Here is a 19,442-nt window from a genome sequence, read left to right on the forward strand (position 1 = left end):
AAACAACGGCTTAAGTCAGGGAAATGGAAGACAAATAAAATAAAAAACAGGATACATAAGAGAAGGGGGCCAAAATAGTTCTGTAATTGTCCTTTGGAGACTCACTCGAGCCGCGCCTGAGCGAGACAGCGCGGATCATGCTGGGTTTAGCCTCAATAAAAATTTGGGGGGGAAAGTTGCTAACTTATTGGGCTCTTTTTCTTCCCTTTGTTTTTGCACATGTGTGCGTGTGCGTTTGTGTGTTTCCCCTTCACATGAGCCTCATGTATTTTAATCCATGTAAAATCCCGACTGGGTTCCAATTAGGAACAGGTTTTCCCAGGGCCTTGAGGGAAAACTGCTAATTATGCTGGAGGTTGTGGTCGGGACTTGGGAGTGAGTATTTGTGTATTTGGCCATGTGCTTTCAAGGGGACTTTATTACACTACAGTCAATGATTGTTAGCTTTGTTAGCTCCCTTGTAGTGTTCACAATGCTGACGTTGCTATCCGGAGCAAACGTGTTTGCATAATTACACGCCAGCCACTCGCATCCTGTTTGTTTATCTTGACAATGCAAGCAAATTGTGTCGGGCTGTGAGTTGGAAGCCTTTTTTTTTTAGCCTTGACGGGTCTAAATATTTCATGTGAGCATGGGAAGGTCAGATCTTTTTTTTTTAGACCCACATTTGTACCATTGACGAATAGCGCGTTTAAACTGGGGACATTTTGAGATTCAAAATTTTTTTTTTTTTTAGTCACCGTTATTGTCGCCAAGCCACAGGCAAAAATAGTGAAATATGTCGTTACAAGAAAAAAAAAATCACAGCGTTACAAAAAAATAAATTGAGTGAATAACGAGAGAATTTGTTCCGGTACAGGAAGAAACTCATCCTGTTTACATGAGTCGAGTTTTGATGGGATTAGAAAACATTATCGGCATCCGTACCATCACCACGTGAATTGAAATGCAAATGTTTCCTCGTCTTTTCTTTTCACCGCGGCCCCTCGGACGTCTTGCTACATGGCTGCTCAAGCACCTTGATTTGTTTGCGTGCGTGCGTGCGCGCGCAAATGCGTGCCGAGGCTATTTTAAGTGTGACAGGTAAGCATGCCCAAATGTTCCCTAACTCCCCACTCGCATTCTCCTAACCTTGAGAGGCGAGAGTGACGCTGATCTAATGGACGGCGCCGCTCTTGGCAGCAAGCAAATGTGCCAAAATGTTGAAAAATGTCCCTTCAGATCAAATGGATGACCCCCCCCCCCCCCCCCCCCCCCCACTGCAGTCACTTGCTATCAATACTTTGTTTTGCAAGGCTGAGCTGACACGAAGGGCCAAGAAAATTTTTTTCTCTCTCTCTCTCCTTTGCTCGTATGGTTTTCGGCAGTTTGAAAATCTCGCCGCAGCCTTGTATTTATTTTCAGCGGCTGAGTGTTTTCGGAGGGGCATGCTCAGGCCTCCCGGCTGCGTATTCATGAACTTAGTGCGCCTGCCGCTATTTCCATATCATGTATCCCCACAGAGGGAATCAAACGTGCCATATTTACAGCCTTTTTTTTTTTCTCACAGAAATTAAAGGATGGCGAGGCCCGAGAGGGGCACAGGGGGATCTTTTGAGACGTCAAAGCGGCATAATTGTTTTGCTATCCAATCTGGTGTTGTACGAGACATAATGTATGGGTATTTCATACGGCCTCCAGACTGCCAAGATGTTTTCAATTTGGCATGGCCTCTGCGATCATCATATCACAGAGAAAAAGAAGCGGCGAGAAAGCTTCCAGCCCGGGATGGACAAATGGCGAGGGGGCGATCATTCCGCCAAATTCAAAGCCATTTTTTTCCCCTCCTTCCCAGCTCTCCCACCCCCCCCCCCCCCCTCTCGCTGGGACGAACAATCCCGCAATTGCTGAGGCACTGAAAAGCAATCTGCGGAATACCCAGGGTCATGTCTGTGGCCGGATGATTTGTGTGAAATGTCATACATTAAATATAGTTTAACATTCAGCCCGCTGCACTGTAAAACTGCCCCGTCGTTGCCACAGTCCGCCATTTCCCTCTGTGCAGGGGAGGCTCCGGGTTCCGGAAAGCGGTCACAAAGGAGTCGGGGGGGGGGGTGGCACACGTAGGCGCATGCACGCAGACACGCCACCCGCTGTGTCCTGTGTCGGCCCAATCTTGGAAAAAGCAAGAATGAAGAGAGTTGTGAGCGCATTCGAGCCACAGCTGCATTTCATTTGTGGAGAGAAGAACTTTTTGGGGGTCGGGGGGGGGGGGCGAACGATACAGTCCATCAATATAATTTCTCCCCAAAATTAATCCATCTTGTATTTTTCCCAAGGAGGTTTTTGTTTCGACGTCTGAAGTGGATGCAGTGGGTCGAAAGGCAGACAGACGGAGAGACGGACGCTTTGTCTGGAGGTGTACCTTGAATTCACAGCCCCCTTGCTGAAATGGAACGTAAGAGAGGTGTGGGGCAAGCGGCAAAGGAGGGGGTTGTAACTAATTCATAAAGTTTCAGAAAAGACGGCGGCATCTGTGAGGAAGAAAGAGGCGAGAGACAGAAGGGGGGGGGGGGGGGGGGGAGAAAAAAAAAGGTGTCTTTTGGGACTTGAGCGAGGCAGTCATCCCAGGGAAGGGAAAGAGGAAGACGCTGTCCATCCAAGCACATGAGACAGACATGACAGAGAGGCTGCAAAGGATGTCATCCCCACAAGATGGACAATTGATGACTTTTCTCTTGCTCTTTTTCTTCTTCTCCCCCCCCCCCCCCCCCGTCTCATTTCTCTTCTTGTGGCCGCCTGCCTTGTTTGCTTGCTTGAAGAATTTCGAGGAAAGTTACGTTGTGAATCAACATGGTGACATCAAGTGAGCAAGTCAAACATGGCTTTGGGGTTGTTGTTTTTTCTGCTTGATGTCCAAGAATGAGCACTGGGGGGGGGGGGGGGGGGGGGGGGGGGGGGGGGGGGATATTCGCCCATTCCCAATGAATGGGCGAATTTCTTTTGCACAATTTTCCAGCCATATGACGCACCCGCCATGCATCACTTGCAAATCTCTGCGCCACCACCAAGAGCCGTCATTATGGGCCATTATGATGCTTGTGGTCTCCAAAAAACTCAACCCCCCCCCCCCAAAAAAAAAAAATCCTTTTTGTTTCAATAATTATTACACGTCAACAACTAATCATTCGAGCCGGCCCTCGACAGTTATCAATCTCCGTCAGTGGCTCCGAAATGACTCAAAATGCGCAATATGATGTTTCGCCTTCGAGAGGCGCCAGCGCATCGTTCAGCCCCCTGAGCGCAGTCGAAGAAAAACGCGCAGCGCTAGATGTGACATGGGATATTCCGCATTTCAATATCACAACCCTGTTTATGGACGCTTCATGATGCAGAAGTGACACTCATAAGTCGATGGGAGAATCTGCGCAACCCCCCCCCCCCCAAAAAAAAAGTGCAGCAGAATGCCTTTTTGGACTTCAAGTGTACCTGTGGGGAAACGCAGCAATTTTTGTAAGTTTGAGAATGATCAGGTGTTCCTGTTTTTGTGTCTAGTTTTTTAATTTGCCCCCCCCCCCCAACATTTTTTATTTTTTTATTTTATTTTTTTTTTCTTGGTATAATGCATTGCACACCGCCTCTTCGGACACAGAGTCAGCAAAACAGGCGTCCGTCAGTGACAATTGACAGACGGAATGCCCACCTCCCTGATTGCTCTTAACCTGACCCCCAAAATTCTGCGATGAATTGGAGAGACAGCAGAGCCAAGATGGCTTCTCCTCATTCGATCAAATATATTTTCCCTTCCGACCACCCGAGATACACCTTTGAAGCGCATGGGGGAGAAGATGCCCTTTCATGGCCATTTGACACGATGACCTAGCGACGTATTGTCAAGGCGGCACTTGTAACCGACTCATGAGAGAAAATATTTGTTGATTCTTGTTGATTCAAAATTTTGTGCACCTTCGTCGATTGGAGTGTGGCGAGCACGTAAAGACTTTCAGCTGTGATGAAGCTCGGCCCGACACAGGTGGATTTTCCTGAATGTAATTCCCTCCCGGCTATATTCTTATCTGCTCGGCACCGTTTTGATTCCGTTTGCTATGACTGACGGCATTTGCGTCCATATTTGTCTCTTTATTGGGGGGGGTGTGGGGGCATGAAAGAGCGAGATTTAAAGGTATTGCACTCGCCGCCGCATTCGTAAGCAAGCCGGGACCCTTTGAAGACAAACACGGCATCGTGCCATCTGAACAGAGCCCCCCCACCCCCTCCGTCGCTCCCCCCTTTCCTCCGCTCGACTTCAAAGGTGAATGTCTGAGATGAAGGTTTGCAAAGAATTGGAAAACAAATTGTTCATTTGTATCTGGGAGGAGAGCAGACGCTCGAGCAAATTCTCGCCGCGTGTTCTATTTACACTTGCCGCGGGTATGTGTGAATCGGACGCCGATCATTGCCCGGAGCGCCATTCCGCTTGGGCGTCTGCCGCTAACCGCCGGTGGGTTTTCCACACCGCATGACGGAAGGGGCGAAATGTATTCATGAATCGGTGTGTCGGGTGGATATATGGGTGGATATTTGAAAGGAAAATGATCATGGGGGAGAAATGCTTGATTATGGAAGATTTTGCTGGTCGGTCAAGTGGGACCGAGTTTTCGGCGATGTCGAGAAGCGGCTTCGGATAAGCTGCAGCGTCGTGCTTGTGTTGTCAAGTGTGCCGAGAAACCGTTTGAAATCACACTGTGTGTACAGAAGCGAGCATACTTATTTGATTTTTTTTTTAATTCTTAAAATGCAATTACTGTTTTTTGTTTGTTTTTTTAATGTATGAGCATGCCCAAATTTAACAAAAACTAACTTTTCGTAATTCATGATTGACACAATTTCAATCTTTGAATTAGCCTGCTGGGTTGCTGCAACGTGAAGCTGAATCTATTCTGCCTCCGTGACAAATGATTGTTCAAATATTGGAAGAATCGTGGTCATTCCTCTCATATAAATAACACAAAAGTGAACATGATGTACTGAAGAGTACTTTTCCACTGTTTAAAAAAAAAAAAAAAAAAGCCCGAGTGAATCAGCATGTAGGCTGAAGGCATTGCTTGTGACACCTACCTCTCTGTGCATAACAGCGCTCTGTGAACTCTGTCTCATCCAAAAAAGCCTCTTGCAAATATACTCTCATCCTTATCTTAGCAACAAATAGATGTGTTAAAGCGCGACGACGACTGTCTTCAATGTCTATATTTTCTTCTGAAGTCTGCGCTGCTTCAATTTTCCTCAATTTTTTTGATTGATCAAATGAGAGCCGATGAGTGCCGACATAACTGCAAGCAGGGGATCGCTTGTCTGGCGTTCTGGGATTCGGCTATGGCAGGGGGGGGGGGGGGGGGGTGTCTCAAAATCAGTTCCTGGAGGTTGTTGCAACGGGGAGACTTGGAAAACATGCAAGACGGCGGCCCTCCAGGAACTGAATTTGAGACCACTGGGCTCCGGCGAAGCTATCTTGTGAGTCAACGCCCAAAGTGGAAGGTGTCCGCTGGTGTGGGGATTGAGCACTTTTGAGTCTGTGAAGTTAAGACTTTAAATGGCAGTGTGCAGTATGTATTGGTTCACGTGGAACCGGACGGCATACTGTCATTTGTCATGAGCTTCAGACCTCTGAGAAGAAAAAAAAAAAATAGGGAGACGGGGTGAAGGCCAGACTGCGGTAGTGTGGCCATTATCCGCAGGCAGCGAAATCAAGGCAGCAAATCAGGAACAATGGAGGCTCCAACATAGCAAAGTGGAGGGTGGGGGGGGCATCAAAGCGACGCTAACCGGCCATTGCAATCCGATTGAAATGTTCACTTTGCATCTCTCCGAAGGTAATGGACGTGAAGAGGTGAAAAGGAAAGGCTGCCCGCTCGCATTTGACGCAAAATTATGGAAGGGAAGACGAGAAAAAAGGAGTCAAGAAATGCATGTGACGGCCCCGGCCTTCTCAAGTCATCTACTGTCGAAGCTTGGTAATATCCCTCGTTTTTTTTTTTGGGGGGGGGGGGGTTCTTTCAATTTGCCAAGATCCATTTTCTCACTGCCTCCCCACCCCCCCCTTCCTTTGAACCTTCCAACCGAAACATTACGATGATATATGAGATATTATAGCCCTTGCGCATGTGGCGCGGGGCCATCTCTCGGAGAGTGGGCCGTCTCGTTCGTCCCGCAGCCCCTCTTCCCTCTTTTCTGTCTCCACATTGCTCGCGTCTCCTCATTTGAATGTGTTGATCACCTGGGGAGATGGCGCATTAATGCTGAGCCCGGCAAAAAAAAGCAGAATCTCCTCTTTATTTATCTGCACTATTCCTCCCAATCTTTCCAGCACATTTCACTCAATCACGCAACTCAGGCCGTTCCATTAGCCGCACAGGGGTGTTTTACCCCATTGAGCACAACACGCCCTGCACTTCTATGAATATAGATTCCCCTAAATTATGTATAATGGGAGTGCTTGGATTTTTTTTTTTTTGTCTTTTGCATTTTTACTAAGAGCATTTCAGGATGTTTTGAGTTGTTTCTGGCTACTTGTCTAAGTGCTCCTTGAAATTGTATGCAACTGTTTGGTGACGACGGCACATTTGCATCTTTGTTTTTGCAAATTTTTTTCGGTCTCGGTGCAACGTGACGAAATGAAGTGTTACGATGGTCTGTTTTTTTTTTTAGCCTGTTGCATGAGTCATATTTTGATGTTAATTACAAAAAATATTATTATTACAGGGCGGCCTGGTAGTCCAGTGGTTAGCACGTGGGCTTCACAGTGCAGAGGTACCGGGTTCGATTCCAGCTCCGGCCTCCCTGTGTGGAGTTTGCATGTTCTCCCCGGGCCTGCGTGGGTTTTCTCCGGGTTCTCCGGTTTCCTCCCACATTCCAAAAAACATGCGTGGCAGGCTGATTGGACGCTCTAAATTGTCCCTAGGTGTGAGTGTGAGTGCGAATGGTTGTTCGTTTCTGTGTGCCCTGCGATTGGCTGGCAACCGATTCAGGGTGTCCCCCGCCTACTGCCCGAAGACAGCTGGGATAGGCTCCAGCACCCCCCGCGACCCTATTGAGGATCGAGCGGCTCGTAAGATGATTGAATGAATTATTATTACACTGTGAGTGGCTGGCAACTAGTTCAATAAATTTTTATTTTTAAATATTTAAACTTGCGACTCATCTGATTAGGAAGCGCCTGGTCCTATGTGGCCCTCTATTCACGCCGATGAGAAAATGTGGCCCTCTCCTTTATTCAACTTGCCCATCCCTGACCTATCGTCAACCAGCAGAGTTGACCTGTTGCTTCCGTCACAACAAATCGGAGCGTCAGAAGAACAACATGAGGTCAGCTATGTGGGAAGGTTCGCTGACCTCACCTCAAAATCCCAAATCCATGATCACAATCCGCCTCGATTAGACTCTTGTTTGCTAGCTGATGGGATACAACACGCTGGTGCGGGATGATGTCTCGATCGTTGAACTGCTGGTCACGGTGACTAATAGGACAGTCGGTAATTTCAAATGAATGTCGGCAGTTTGGTGTCCACGGCGCTCGGCGGGAGGGAAGTACACACGGTGCGGCGATATCAACAGCAGCCGCGCAATTCTCAATCATCAGAGCCAATTCAACATCCTCATTACCATGTCCGAGCCACCGCTAGCTGCAAAAAAAAAAAAAGCCTTTTACCTTATTTTGGGGGTGATTATGTTTAGTCCTCGGCTGAGAATATAATTGCCCTGGAGGGAAGTAACATCTTTGCAAAGTTGTGATAGCAACATCCTTTTGCCGCCGTCCCATGCGCAAGCGTGTTTTGCGCAATGTACACATCACGCGCGACTTATACACACATCAGCAGCAGTCGATTGCGTGACACCCCATTCCGAACGTGACCGCAAAACAACACGCATGACTTCTTGCACAAGTTATACGTTCCTTATGGGAGCACAAAGACATCTTTGCCTGCATCTTTGCTTGTATAATCAGTCGGCAGACAAACAGTCTCAAGGGAAAAAGCACAACCCCGACATTAGTTTGCAGCCTTGTTTGCCAATTAGTTCGACAGCAGTTCGACTTTTTCTTTCATTGTATTATTTTATCATGATCCACTTTGAGTTGCGTGTGTGTGTGTATGTTTTTATTTTTTTGCGGGAGGGGGAATAGTTAGTTAGCGTTTCCCGTGTTATTTATTGTTTTCCTTGACGGCACAGGGGAGGAGATGAGCGTGAGCGCGAAGGCGTGCACTTGAGAGCTCTTGTCATCAGCTCTCAGTGGTAACGTCTGCAGACGGTGGGCTCTATTTTCAAGTCGTATGTGAGGCACGGCCTAAATCTGCACAGGGGTGGGCCAGACCGGGTTTTGGTATTTTCACACACACGAGAACATTGCTGACTTGATTCATCATCAATCAAAGCGCCTCCTCTCATTCCCTTTAAAATGGGCGTCCTTGACGAGGCAGAAAAAGAAAATGATTTGCTGGAGTCTCTGCTCAGATTGGGTGGGGGGTGTGGTAGGGGGGGGTCCTCATTTTATGGCGTAATTGCACAGCACTTTGAGTTGCATTTTTATGTCGGAAAAGTGCTATGGAAAGAAAGTTTGATTTTATCTGAGTTGAGAAATCTCAGCTCTGTGCTGCCGACTTTTGTCATTGTCGATGATGCAAGTGTGGCACACTACTAGTGAGGGTGTCCCACGCATTTGTGTTCAAGGTGCTAGCGGGTTCCTCATTGCATCCTGTCAGGGCGTAATGGACGTGTCAGCAACAAGGAGAGGAGTCGGTCTGCCTGGGTCACTGTGCCCTTCAAGTTACAGCGACATGCAAAAAAAAAAAGCATCCGGAAACCATAGCAACTGCGTGCGCGTGCGCGCACTTGTGCGTGGATTGATCTGAAATGTTGTCCGATGCCTGTTATTGAGGAAAATGCAACTCCAAACATCGAAAATCTGCTCCAGCTCTCATGTAATTGTACATTAACGTGGATACAATTGTTAGTTTCACTTAAGAGATTAGGGACTGATGGAAATATATATGGCCTATGATTCAGATTGATTGTTTTCAGAAAACCAGCCAAATATAGAAAGTCTTCCAGTAAGCGAACACTGCACACACTCACACACACACACATACACACACACACTTATAAATAAGCATACAACCAACACTTGCACATAAATGCACAAACACTTATTATTGATCTCCATCTCAGCTCATGCCAGCAGGTAGCCCAAGTCGCTGGTTATTCTGAGGAATTGTTTTCAGTAGCCACACACACACACACACACACACACACAAATGCAACGCATTTAACATGATTGTTTCCAGTGCAAATCTACACTGTTCGGATACATCACCTCTTCACAGATGCAAGGGATGCAATTGTTGATATCACGCATACGCACGCACACACACACACACACAAACACATACACATACACATACATAAACACACAGACCGGTTTATGTGATTTGTGGGGACCACTTTTTAGTTCATCACTTTCGGGGACCACACACACACACACACACACAAGCCGCAGTGTGTGTAATGTCCAAGCAGTAACAGCTTGCACACTGAAATGGTTTGAACAAAATCCTTCACTGCGTCTTTTTCTCCCTCCTCGTCTTTCTTCATCCCTGCTAAAATTGTGTCATTAAAAAAAAACAAAAAAAAAAAAAAACATGTCTCTGAAGATATCTTTCACAAGCTGGAGGCTTATGTGTATATCCGAAATTTGGATATGGCTTCAAAGTATCAGCTTGGTGGGAGCTTTCCTTACTTTTTTTAATGTATCACTTTTCATATAAAAGCCCATTTAATAACCCTGAATTCTGAGATTTGTTTTGAGTGTAAATGCATGATACATATTTGAAGAGGATTGGTGAAAAGGCAAGCATGTGCAAGGAAGGAGAACTGTGCAGTCGTCAATTGTGGAGATATAGGGTTCTATTTTTGGAGACGGCGCAGGCAGAAATGGTGGCGTACGGTGGTTTTTGTGCAGGCGCCCGGTATTCTGCCATCGGGGCTGTATTGATGGTGGGGGTCCCTCCTCAAGCATACAAGTAGCAGACAAAAGTTGGTCAAAAGTGTTCTGTGTTAATGCCATTTAACTTGGGGATTCGTTGTTGTTGTTGTTGTTGTTGTTTTTTAATTCAGTTCCAGTTTTACTTCTATCTTGTTTGTGCAGAATCACAGAACCGCTCAGTCCTACTTTTTATTTCCTTCCCCCAAAGTCAAATGTGGGCTTGTGCTTCAATCATGAGGAGAACCTACACGCTAGCCCGTTGCAAGATCCAGTCCTGCTGTGGTTTGACACGAGTGAACATTTAGCATATTCGGCCATGTTTAGGAATTTGACTTTTTCAGTATGCACAAATTTAGTATGTAACAGCAACATTCATTACAATGGAATGTTTCTGATTAAAGTCAGTCAAGCGGTAGACAACAAAAGGAGCTTTCACTCGAGACTATGAAGTGAAAATTAAAAAAAACAGGACCCGCTTTTAGCTGGCACCCCTGGCCTTTTCATATGCAATATGTGCAGCCTTCTCCTCCTCCTTTCCAGAATTGGGCTGGCTTGTTTGAAATGGAATCAAATTAAGATGCGGACTTTTTTTTTTTTTTTTTGGTTTGTTTTTGTTTTGAAACGATCCAGCTCCCCCACCCTTGCCAGAGGTCACAAGTCTAATGTAATTATAGTGCATAACTGTGGCAAAGGAGGCGCATGCCATGAGATGGTATGCACATACAAGCTGTAAACTGCAACTTTCTCTCTACAATGCGGACTGGATCAATGTGTTTAGCTGAAGAGTGTAAAGCGTTCCAGTTAGCCACTTTATTTAGGCTTACCTCTGTCTGACCTCCTCGTGCTCGGCTTTGATTCTGACCGCATTGAAAGGGCAGACAAAACCTTTACCAACAACCAGGTGGTGTTGCCAAGTGGTGGGGCAACTACAAAAAAAATAAATAAATGTATTAACCGTTAAAGGTCATGACACGATTTGATCAGATTGGGCCTCAAACTTCATCTGGACTTTATGACTTGACAATCAGACTTTATTTTAAATATCTGTACCGGGTTGAGTCGTTCGCGATCAGTCAATTCATTCGAAGACGGTGGACCACCGAAAATTTAAATTAAAATACCTAACGGAAAATGCAGCAGTCCATTCCAGGCATGGCCGCCGCTACCCCTTTGAGTGCCGGAAGTTGAAAAGTCCGATTGTTTCCCCGACTGGACTGTACATGTACTGTATATACCGCAAAAAAAAAATCATTTCCAAACGCAGATCTGTTGTCTATTTAAAATCAAATGGATCTGCTATCCAGAATAATCAGCTTTGCTTTTCGCCTCTCTCGGATTTTTTGCCACGTTTTTTTCTGTGAGATCCCCACCATGACTCTGAATCATTGCGCAACATGCGTATGTTGTTATGTCGTCTTACATGCTCGCAGAGGTGGTGGCAACGCAAGTCCTTGGACATTTAATCTGAAGGGAATTTCGCACTAGTTACTGGTTGTCATCCAAGGTTTCGAACATAAAATACTGCCGTCATTGGCCAAAGTTCAAATCGGGTTCACTATTGCGACCCTGGTGTGTGCCGAGAGAACGCTGTGAGGGCTTGAAGCATGCCTGCTGAAATTAAAAAATCAAACCAATTTCTTGTGTTGTGAAAGTTTTTTGGGGAGCGTATTAGTTTTTGGTGCGTTTTTGACACACATTAATTGAAAGGTTGCAATTATGACATGCGAATCAATCCAAATGTTGCTCTTTCAAATGCTTTACATTCCGTCAGACGATGGAACGCAAGGCCGCGCAATGAAAGGGCCGTTTCAAACTTTACATTGCAGTCACACCTACTTGATCCCGAGCTTCCGGGAGGGCCGATCCGCTATATCTCCAGTCGTATGCGTTCACTTAACCAGGCACAGCTGCTAGCATCATTACTCCGATTTCCTGCGCGCACGTCCATCTGCCCACTCGACAGCAGAATGCGCGCGCAGTCGACATATTTTACACACGTCTGAGTTTTTCTGATGTTCAGGTGCGTCCCTGTTAAATATGCCACAGGTTGTCATCTAAGTCTAATGCGTATCGCAGCCTTCAAAATGGATGACTCGTTTTTCCAGGAGGAGGAAAAAAAAAGATGACAAGGACAGGAAGGAAATGAGAGCTTGAAGTTTCTGAACAAAAGAAGGCGTCTCAGCCGTGATGCATTCAGCATGAATGCAACAAAGCCTCCACTCGTGCTTTTTGTTTAACATGACTCCAAAGCTCTTGAAAACCGAGGCCTTCGTATTTGAGACAAAAAGCTTTTTTTGTTGTTGTTGTTGTTTTTTGGAAGGGCATTTTAAGTCGGTTTGTGAAAGATGTTTGCCTGTCTCACCTGACCCACTTTTCTTGTGTATCAGTATGTGTGTGTGTGTGTGCGTGCATTCCTCCTTTGCTCAGGCGGTTGTAAATATAATCTCCGACACATGTTACTTGGCCTGATGTTTTTCAGATTGATGTCGTTTGCGATTAGCATATCTCCTGCTAAGACACAGGAGAGCTCTGTAAGAGCGCCAGCCACTCGTGTAAACGCAAACAGTAAGCTAAACGCAACTCGGCGGCCATCTTGAACAATTTCACCGTCATGATTTGATGCCGTGACTTCTTTTGAAGCACACTGACGAAAGGCGGACAAATTTGACTGACGAGCTTTGCAACTAATTTTGACAACTGATACTGTTTTCCTGCAACACATTATTCAGCATTTTAAGACTCGTCCGTCCCACTCATCTGTTCCTTAGAGTACCGATGACGCGTAACTGCGGCTGCGGCCGACGCCACCTCTCCGTTAACAGCAACCGTCAATGATTTTGTAGCCGAAAACATCCCCATTGTGTTCATTTCAATGCTCTTTACAATACAATACAAATGTGCCCTTTTGCAGAAGTGATTGTGTTCTTAACATATAGAAACCTTGCAGAATTCTCGCAACAAGCTTCAGACAATACAAGAGCCTCTTGTTTATCCTCTCCACACAACTCTTGACCAAACACAGCTCACCGCAGCCGGCTGAGGAGCGGGAGGACTAACTCTAACACGAGTAGCACAGTAAGTGTGTGAGGTTGAGAAAAAAAAAGTCAGATAAAAGTAGTTAAAAGAAGAAGGAGCCGGGGATAACAAGCAACAGGAGAGTTAGTGACCAAACAGCGGGGTGACAGAAGGGGATAGGAAGACGGATGAGGCTGGGTGGGGGCAACCAGGATGAGAATATATATGGCGCTGGGCAGTGTTGTGAGACAAGGCAGGTTGCTGTCACTTTAAAAATGACTGTAATAAAAGTGACCGTCGCAAGATGGATCTGGCGATTTTGGCTTGCTAATCAGTCATCTGTGAAGAGGAGCGTAGCCCAGATTCAGCAGTCGCATGACACCTCTTGATTGATGTCTGCGCCTTACCCAAAAAAAAAAAAAAAGGGCCATTAACTGTCTCCCTATTAAATTAGGTGGATTATCCCAAACGTATCCAAAAAGTCATCCAACTCAACAACACTCGCTCGTAGTCAGTTAATAAGTTCATTATCGTGAAATTACGAGAAACGTCAATCGGCCTTTTGCTTACTTCTGGTTTTGCGAGGGGTCATATGGCAGACGAGCACCGGCCAATGTAAAGGAGCCTGTACAATCAGTAATGACAGGAAGTGTGTGTGTGTGATGTTAAACCTCCTTTTAGCCTCGGTGACATAGAAAAAAAAGAATTGTGTGTGTGCATGTGTGTGTGTGTATGTGTGTATATATAAATAATGACCCTGCAGCTGAATCTCATATCGCCTCATCTCGCCTTCTCTCTCACACACACACACACACACACACACGCCCGCGCACGTGCACAGATTGCCAGCAATAATAATAACCCCGCAGACAACAGCTTCAGCCAGCTCCCTCCCATCTCCTCCCATCTCCTTACCCCCTCCTCTTCCTCCCACATACAATCAAACAAAGCCTCCTTCTTACCTTGCGCATGACCAATCCTTCCGTCTGCCCCCTAACAACAACCACCTCCACCTTTTTTTTTTTTGGTCCAAGTCTTCCACCATGCTATCTGTGCACGCTCTTTCCCACTTAACAGCGACACCTCACACTTCTCCAGACCATCCCACGGCCTGCAGTGTGGCACTCGCTCTCACACACCCCAAATAAATGCAGCCCTGGTTTGTCGTTTTCCCATCCATCCCATGCCTCTCCCTCTCTCCCCCCCCCCCCCCTCTCTCCCCACGCTCCTGGCTGGTGCTGGTGAAATATCAGGGCAAACGGATTCCAGCTTCTTCTTTTTTTTTTTAGCCCCCCCTCTGGCTCACAGGGGTTGTTCAGTGCTATTCGGCCCTGGGGTGCATTTCAACGCTTCTGATGTGAGAGAGGGGACCAAGAACGAAATAGACAGAAAGACAGAGGGAGAGGCAGCCTGCCAGGGTCAGACGGCGGCTTTTAAAGCGGCGTTGTGTCGGCAACCTGGGTCGTACGGTGTGCGCGCGGGAGCTTTTAAAGGCCTTCGGATGATCTCCGTTTGCAAAAGTGACCGTGCACTATGACAGGTGCACGGCCATCTTGGAATCACAGTAAGCGCGTGCGGGATGGTTTTGGAAACAAAATAGATTCACACTTGTAGCCTGTCTTGCGGTGCAGGGTTCTCTAAATTTACTCGTTGATAATTATCAATAAATATTGAAGCATTTTAAATATGTGGAAATGTGTGTTGGTTCTTTTGTTGTTGTTGTTGTTTTTTCTTTTGTTTGTTTTGAGCCAATCCTCACTCAAAACTGTGATCAATATTGTTTCTTTTTTTTTTTCTGTCCACGAACAAATTTCCCCATCATGTTTGTTTAAAACGTCACATTTCATAGCAGAGTTGCTGTCAAAGAATTCTTGATTCTCAACTGGACTGATAATGGATTAAATGTATTTTTAGATTTCTTTTTCCTTTCTTCCATCCCTTTTGTAAAGCCTGCGAGAATCGAGGTCAGGACATAAAAAAAAAAAAGAAAATGCACAACTCGGAGGAAGACACATAGCTTTCAAAACAAATCACTGGCGAACTGCACTGTGTGCAATGATTGTGACATTTTGTTTGGGAGGAATAAGATTTAATTGAAGGGAGAAGTCAGTTACGCAACCAGGGAAATGTCTGCATTTCAACCCAAATTGAAAACACAACAGGGTTCACGTTTGCGTGTGTGTCGACGAGTTGCTTCCACCCCTATCCCTCGCTTGCTTTTTTTTTTCCCCCACAGCAAAATCTGTTTACTCTTTTACCCAAAGAAGCGTATTTCTCCCAAAATCTAATAATACACATTGCATATGTTGTTGTATTATACAGTCACACCAGCAAAGAAATAGAAAAGTGACATTGAAGTGCAAGTGTGGAAATTCACTTTGCCGTTGCCGTTGCTGTCGACCGCATCCATTTTAGCTTCCGTCAACAGATTTGGCACAGATAAATGCAGACTACCATTTTATTGAAAAAAAAAAAAAAAGCAAACCCGTTTTCAAAGTAGTTCCGCCTGTTTTGGCTAAAATGATAAACGTGTTAGGAATCCTATTACGTGAAAACATAACATCTGGACCGGCTTTGCTAACCGGTCACTGCACTGATGCAAATGATTGCTTAAACCCGGCTCGCGTGGTGGAATGAATGATGGCCTCCCGGAAGCCAGGTGAAGAGCCCTCGTGCACACGTTATTTTAACAGTACGATGAAGCCTACACGTGTTGTGTAGCATCGCTGCTAACACCATCTTTTCGCATTGTCTTTTCTTATATATGACTGTTTTCTTTCCATTATACAAACTGGATTAATTTTACACACACACACACACACACACACACACACACACATATATATATATATATATATATTTTGCTTTTAATTTTTAATTTAATTTTTAATTTTTATTTTAAATTTAATTTTTTTTTAAATTTAAAATTAAAATTGTAAATTTTAATTTTTAATTTTTAATTTTTAATTTTTAATTTTTAACAATATTTGCGGACAGAGTTATAGCCTTTTTTTTTTTACTTGGTCACCTTGCGGGTGTACTGACGGCTTTTGCTAATGTATAAATACAATCGACAGTATGAATATAATATTGAGCTTTCAATACACGAATAGACACGAACAGGTTTTGTCAACTGCAGACCACACGGCATTAATCTGATGTCAGGATGTCAATGTGTTGACATCAAATTGACTTCTTGGTTATTTGCAGCATTGGGGTGGCCCACTTGAGTGTTGTGGAAGAGAAAGCGAGCGTGTGGCGCGGGGTGGGGGGGTGGGGGGGCTCGGGGTGTTTGGATGAATGGACCATGGGGTTGGAAAAGTGCAGGGGTGACAGTCCCCCAGAGAGAGTCTGAGATCTGAAAGGACCTCTCGGACCACCAAATTGACATGTTCAAGCTTGTGGGTTGTCATGAAGGAAGCACTCTAATAAGCCGTGTGACAACATATAGGGTCTTACTTCCATAAGGGTGGGCCTTCTCATGTACTCTTTCTTTTTTTTTGTCTGTGTGTGTGTGTGTGATTGCTTCAATCACATTGTGAAATGTGCGGTATTTGTTTTGTATTTGTCTAATTTCCGAAGTCCGTGTTTGTCAAGTTATTTCCAGATTGTATTTGAGCCGTAGCTCCTTGCCTTGAAGAAGGATCGCGCAGGTGCTATTGTTCCCATCTACTGCCGCGTTACGGCTCTATAAGTGCATGTGCCTGAGTGATAATCAATAGGATTCGCTGTGGAAGTGGATGTGTGTGCTGGGGCATCACACGGGGGGTGTTTTGGGGGGGGTACTTCTTTTTGTATTCCGTCCCCCTCCTCTCATAGTCCATACATGGAGGACAGTGACTGGACGCATGTCTATTATAAAGGGATCAACAATGAAAAAGATGGCAGGAGCAAAGGGCCAAGTGGGAAGAGGGGCGACAGGGTGAGGTGGGGCTCAAAAGGAATCGCTGGTGCTGCTTTGAATCACATCCTCTTGTGAGGGGAGTCCCGAAAAAAATATATATATATAATCAGGAGGGGGTGACCTCTGCTAAGTGACCCTAACGCCTTCTTCCTCGTACTTCCTCCACGCAAGCACGACACATGTTCCGCATGTTCCGCCGCACGGCCAACATGGCAGCCTCCCTCCTTGCCCTCAAAGCCAGGTCGGAGCCATTGATTTGCACTTAATAAACAGAGGGGCTCCGGGGGCTGTGTGGACTCACCATCTCTGGTGCCCCCCCCCCCCAACCCACCGCCTTGCTGAATCCCAACGCCTTCTTCTCCTCTTTCGGGAGTCTAAACAGCTGTGCTCCCATGTAAATTTTACATGACTGGCACCTCATTTTACAACCGCCCCCGCCGCTCCTCAAGCCAACACATGTACACACACACACACACACACATCTCCATATTATGTTGCAGATGAATGCGTTTTATGCAATAGCTTCATCATCTGAGGGGCATTTGCATATCTGATTGTGTTGGCCCGCCAGCGCGTGATTGTTGCATTCGTGGGTTACATGATGCTGAAATGTGATATTTGCTATGAAAACAAAGGGCAAGGGAGTGCGGGCAGGCGGCTGTGGATGAGGGGGACAGGTGGGGAGGTGAGGGAGTGGGCGGGGGGTGGGGGGATGATTCCCCTTGACCCCGATAATGCAACGTAATCCACTGTGCCCCCCTTTGATTGGGGCATTTTCCTGTTTTAATTGGTGTCATCAGTGTGGTGCACTATCAGCGGGCATCTGGAAGTAACTTCCAAGTCAGCGGTTGACCCCCCCCCCCCATCACCCCCACTCCTCAAAAAAAAAAAACTGGAAAAGGGGGCTCCCAAAGACCTCACTGGGCTTTGCAGGCATGGTTACATTTCAAGAGACTTCATTTCATTTCAGCAATGAAATGTGCCATGTTTGGGGGTGCCGGTCGCTATCAAAAGGGGGACCTTGACAAAAGTGGGGTGTTCGTTTGGGGGCTTGTTGGCTAAGCTGTGATCAGAAAGAACGAGGCAAAGGTCTGCACTGCTACTCTTTGTTTTCAGTGCAGACACTACGAGTTCCCCCCACCCGACTCTCTCTCTCTCTCTCTCTCTCTCTCTCTCTCTCTCTCTCTCTCTCTCTCTCTCCCCTTTACTGTCTCTCGCTCAAAGTGGAGCGGAAGAGTGGGTTGATACCGGTCTCATGTTGCGTATGGATTTTCGTTTATATAATCGATCGAAATGTCCCAATACATTGATTTTGGGCTCAGTGTTTTACAAACAAGCGTTTATGGCTCTCGATTTTATGTTAGGACCGATTCCAGCGTGACGACGACGCGCAAACCCGCCTGGCTTGTTGTTTAAAATCGTTCAAAAATAACTTGAACACGTAATTTTAAAAAATGACAATATTAGTCAAAAGCATTAAACTGGCTCAAAGGTGATTGGGGTTAAAATGAGAAAAAAAAGTACAATATGTGCTTCCTCTAATCAAATAAAGTGGTGTCAACTCACGCGCGCGCGCGCACGCACACTCACTCACGCGCACGCAGACACACGCGTCCGCACAAAGCATTTCCTTCCCTGTGAATTTCTCCTTGAATTATATGCCATCACCAGTGTGTGTGATTGCGGAATATTAAATTAAAGTGGGATAAGTCGGCAGCGAGGCGGGCTGCGTCCAATCCGCAACTCATTTCCCGTGTTGGAGCAGCGCATCACTGCTCCTCTGCTCTCAATGACAATGTGCCAAATGTGCGCATTTTGAACAACACTTTCCATATGCTATTATCGGATCGCTACCGAGCAAGAGAAAGACTGCAAAACGGAATGCTTTATACCAAAGGTACCAAGAATCTCCACTTTTCCCTCCATTTATCCTCCTTCTCGCTTGGCTATGCGGTGTTTGTGATCTTTTTTTTTGATGGGTGGTTTTAAACGAGGTAAGAAAAAAAGGCATATGAAGTTTTTCCTTTTTTTTTTGTTCATAAAGAGACTGCATATTTTATGTAGCACTGTCTGATGGCTTTAGGGCGAAAGAAGCGGTGGAGCACACAGAGTTGAGGTTGAAGCATTTATGGACAAAGCTACCATTTTTTTTTCGTTGATTTTAATTTATTTTCTTCCCTTTTATGGATTACGTCTATTAATGAGACGTTTAAAGACTTGAGTGTTGTTGAAATAAAAGCGCTAATTCTTTCATTGCGGCTGGGTTTGTAGTTTGCTGAGATGCAACTTTTCCACTTGGATAAATGTTTTTCATTTGAAGAATTGATAGGCACATTTGAGATGGTGTGTTTTTTTTTTCAATTTGAGAAACATTATTCTCATTGTCCCTTTGGTTCGTATTTTGTTTTTGTTGCTGATTTGTGCACGTGTGTGTGAGGCTGGAAGCTTGGCCAGTGGGTCACCCCCCTCCCGCACGTCGCAGGTAGCGGGTCACAGCTGTGGGCTTTT

General features: G+C 45.7%; 1 protein-coding gene across 8 annotated transcripts in view; it reads left to right on the forward strand.

Moving 5' to 3' along the window:
- Positions 1-19,442, forward strand: part of zfhx4 (zinc finger homeobox 4) — a 119,512-nt gene that overhangs the window by 23,822 nt on the left and 76,248 nt on the right. The window contains exon 1 of one of the 8 annotated variants that reach the window (XM_052054635.1): positions 18,566-18,928. The exons of 6 other annotated variants lie outside the window; for them this stretch is intronic. The gene's annotated coding sequence lies outside the window, so the exon portion shown is untranslated. Of the gene's footprint in view, positions 1-18,565; positions 18,929-19,442 lie in introns of those variants that run through there. One more of the 8 variants, XM_052054634.1, reaches the window with a different exon arrangement.

The sequence above is a fragment of the Hippocampus zosterae genome, chromosome 20, assembly GCF_025434085.1.
Source record: "Hippocampus zosterae strain Florida chromosome 20, ASM2543408v3, whole genome shotgun sequence".
Lineage (NCBI taxonomy): Eukaryota > Metazoa > Chordata > Actinopteri > Syngnathiformes > Syngnathidae > Hippocampus > Hippocampus zosterae.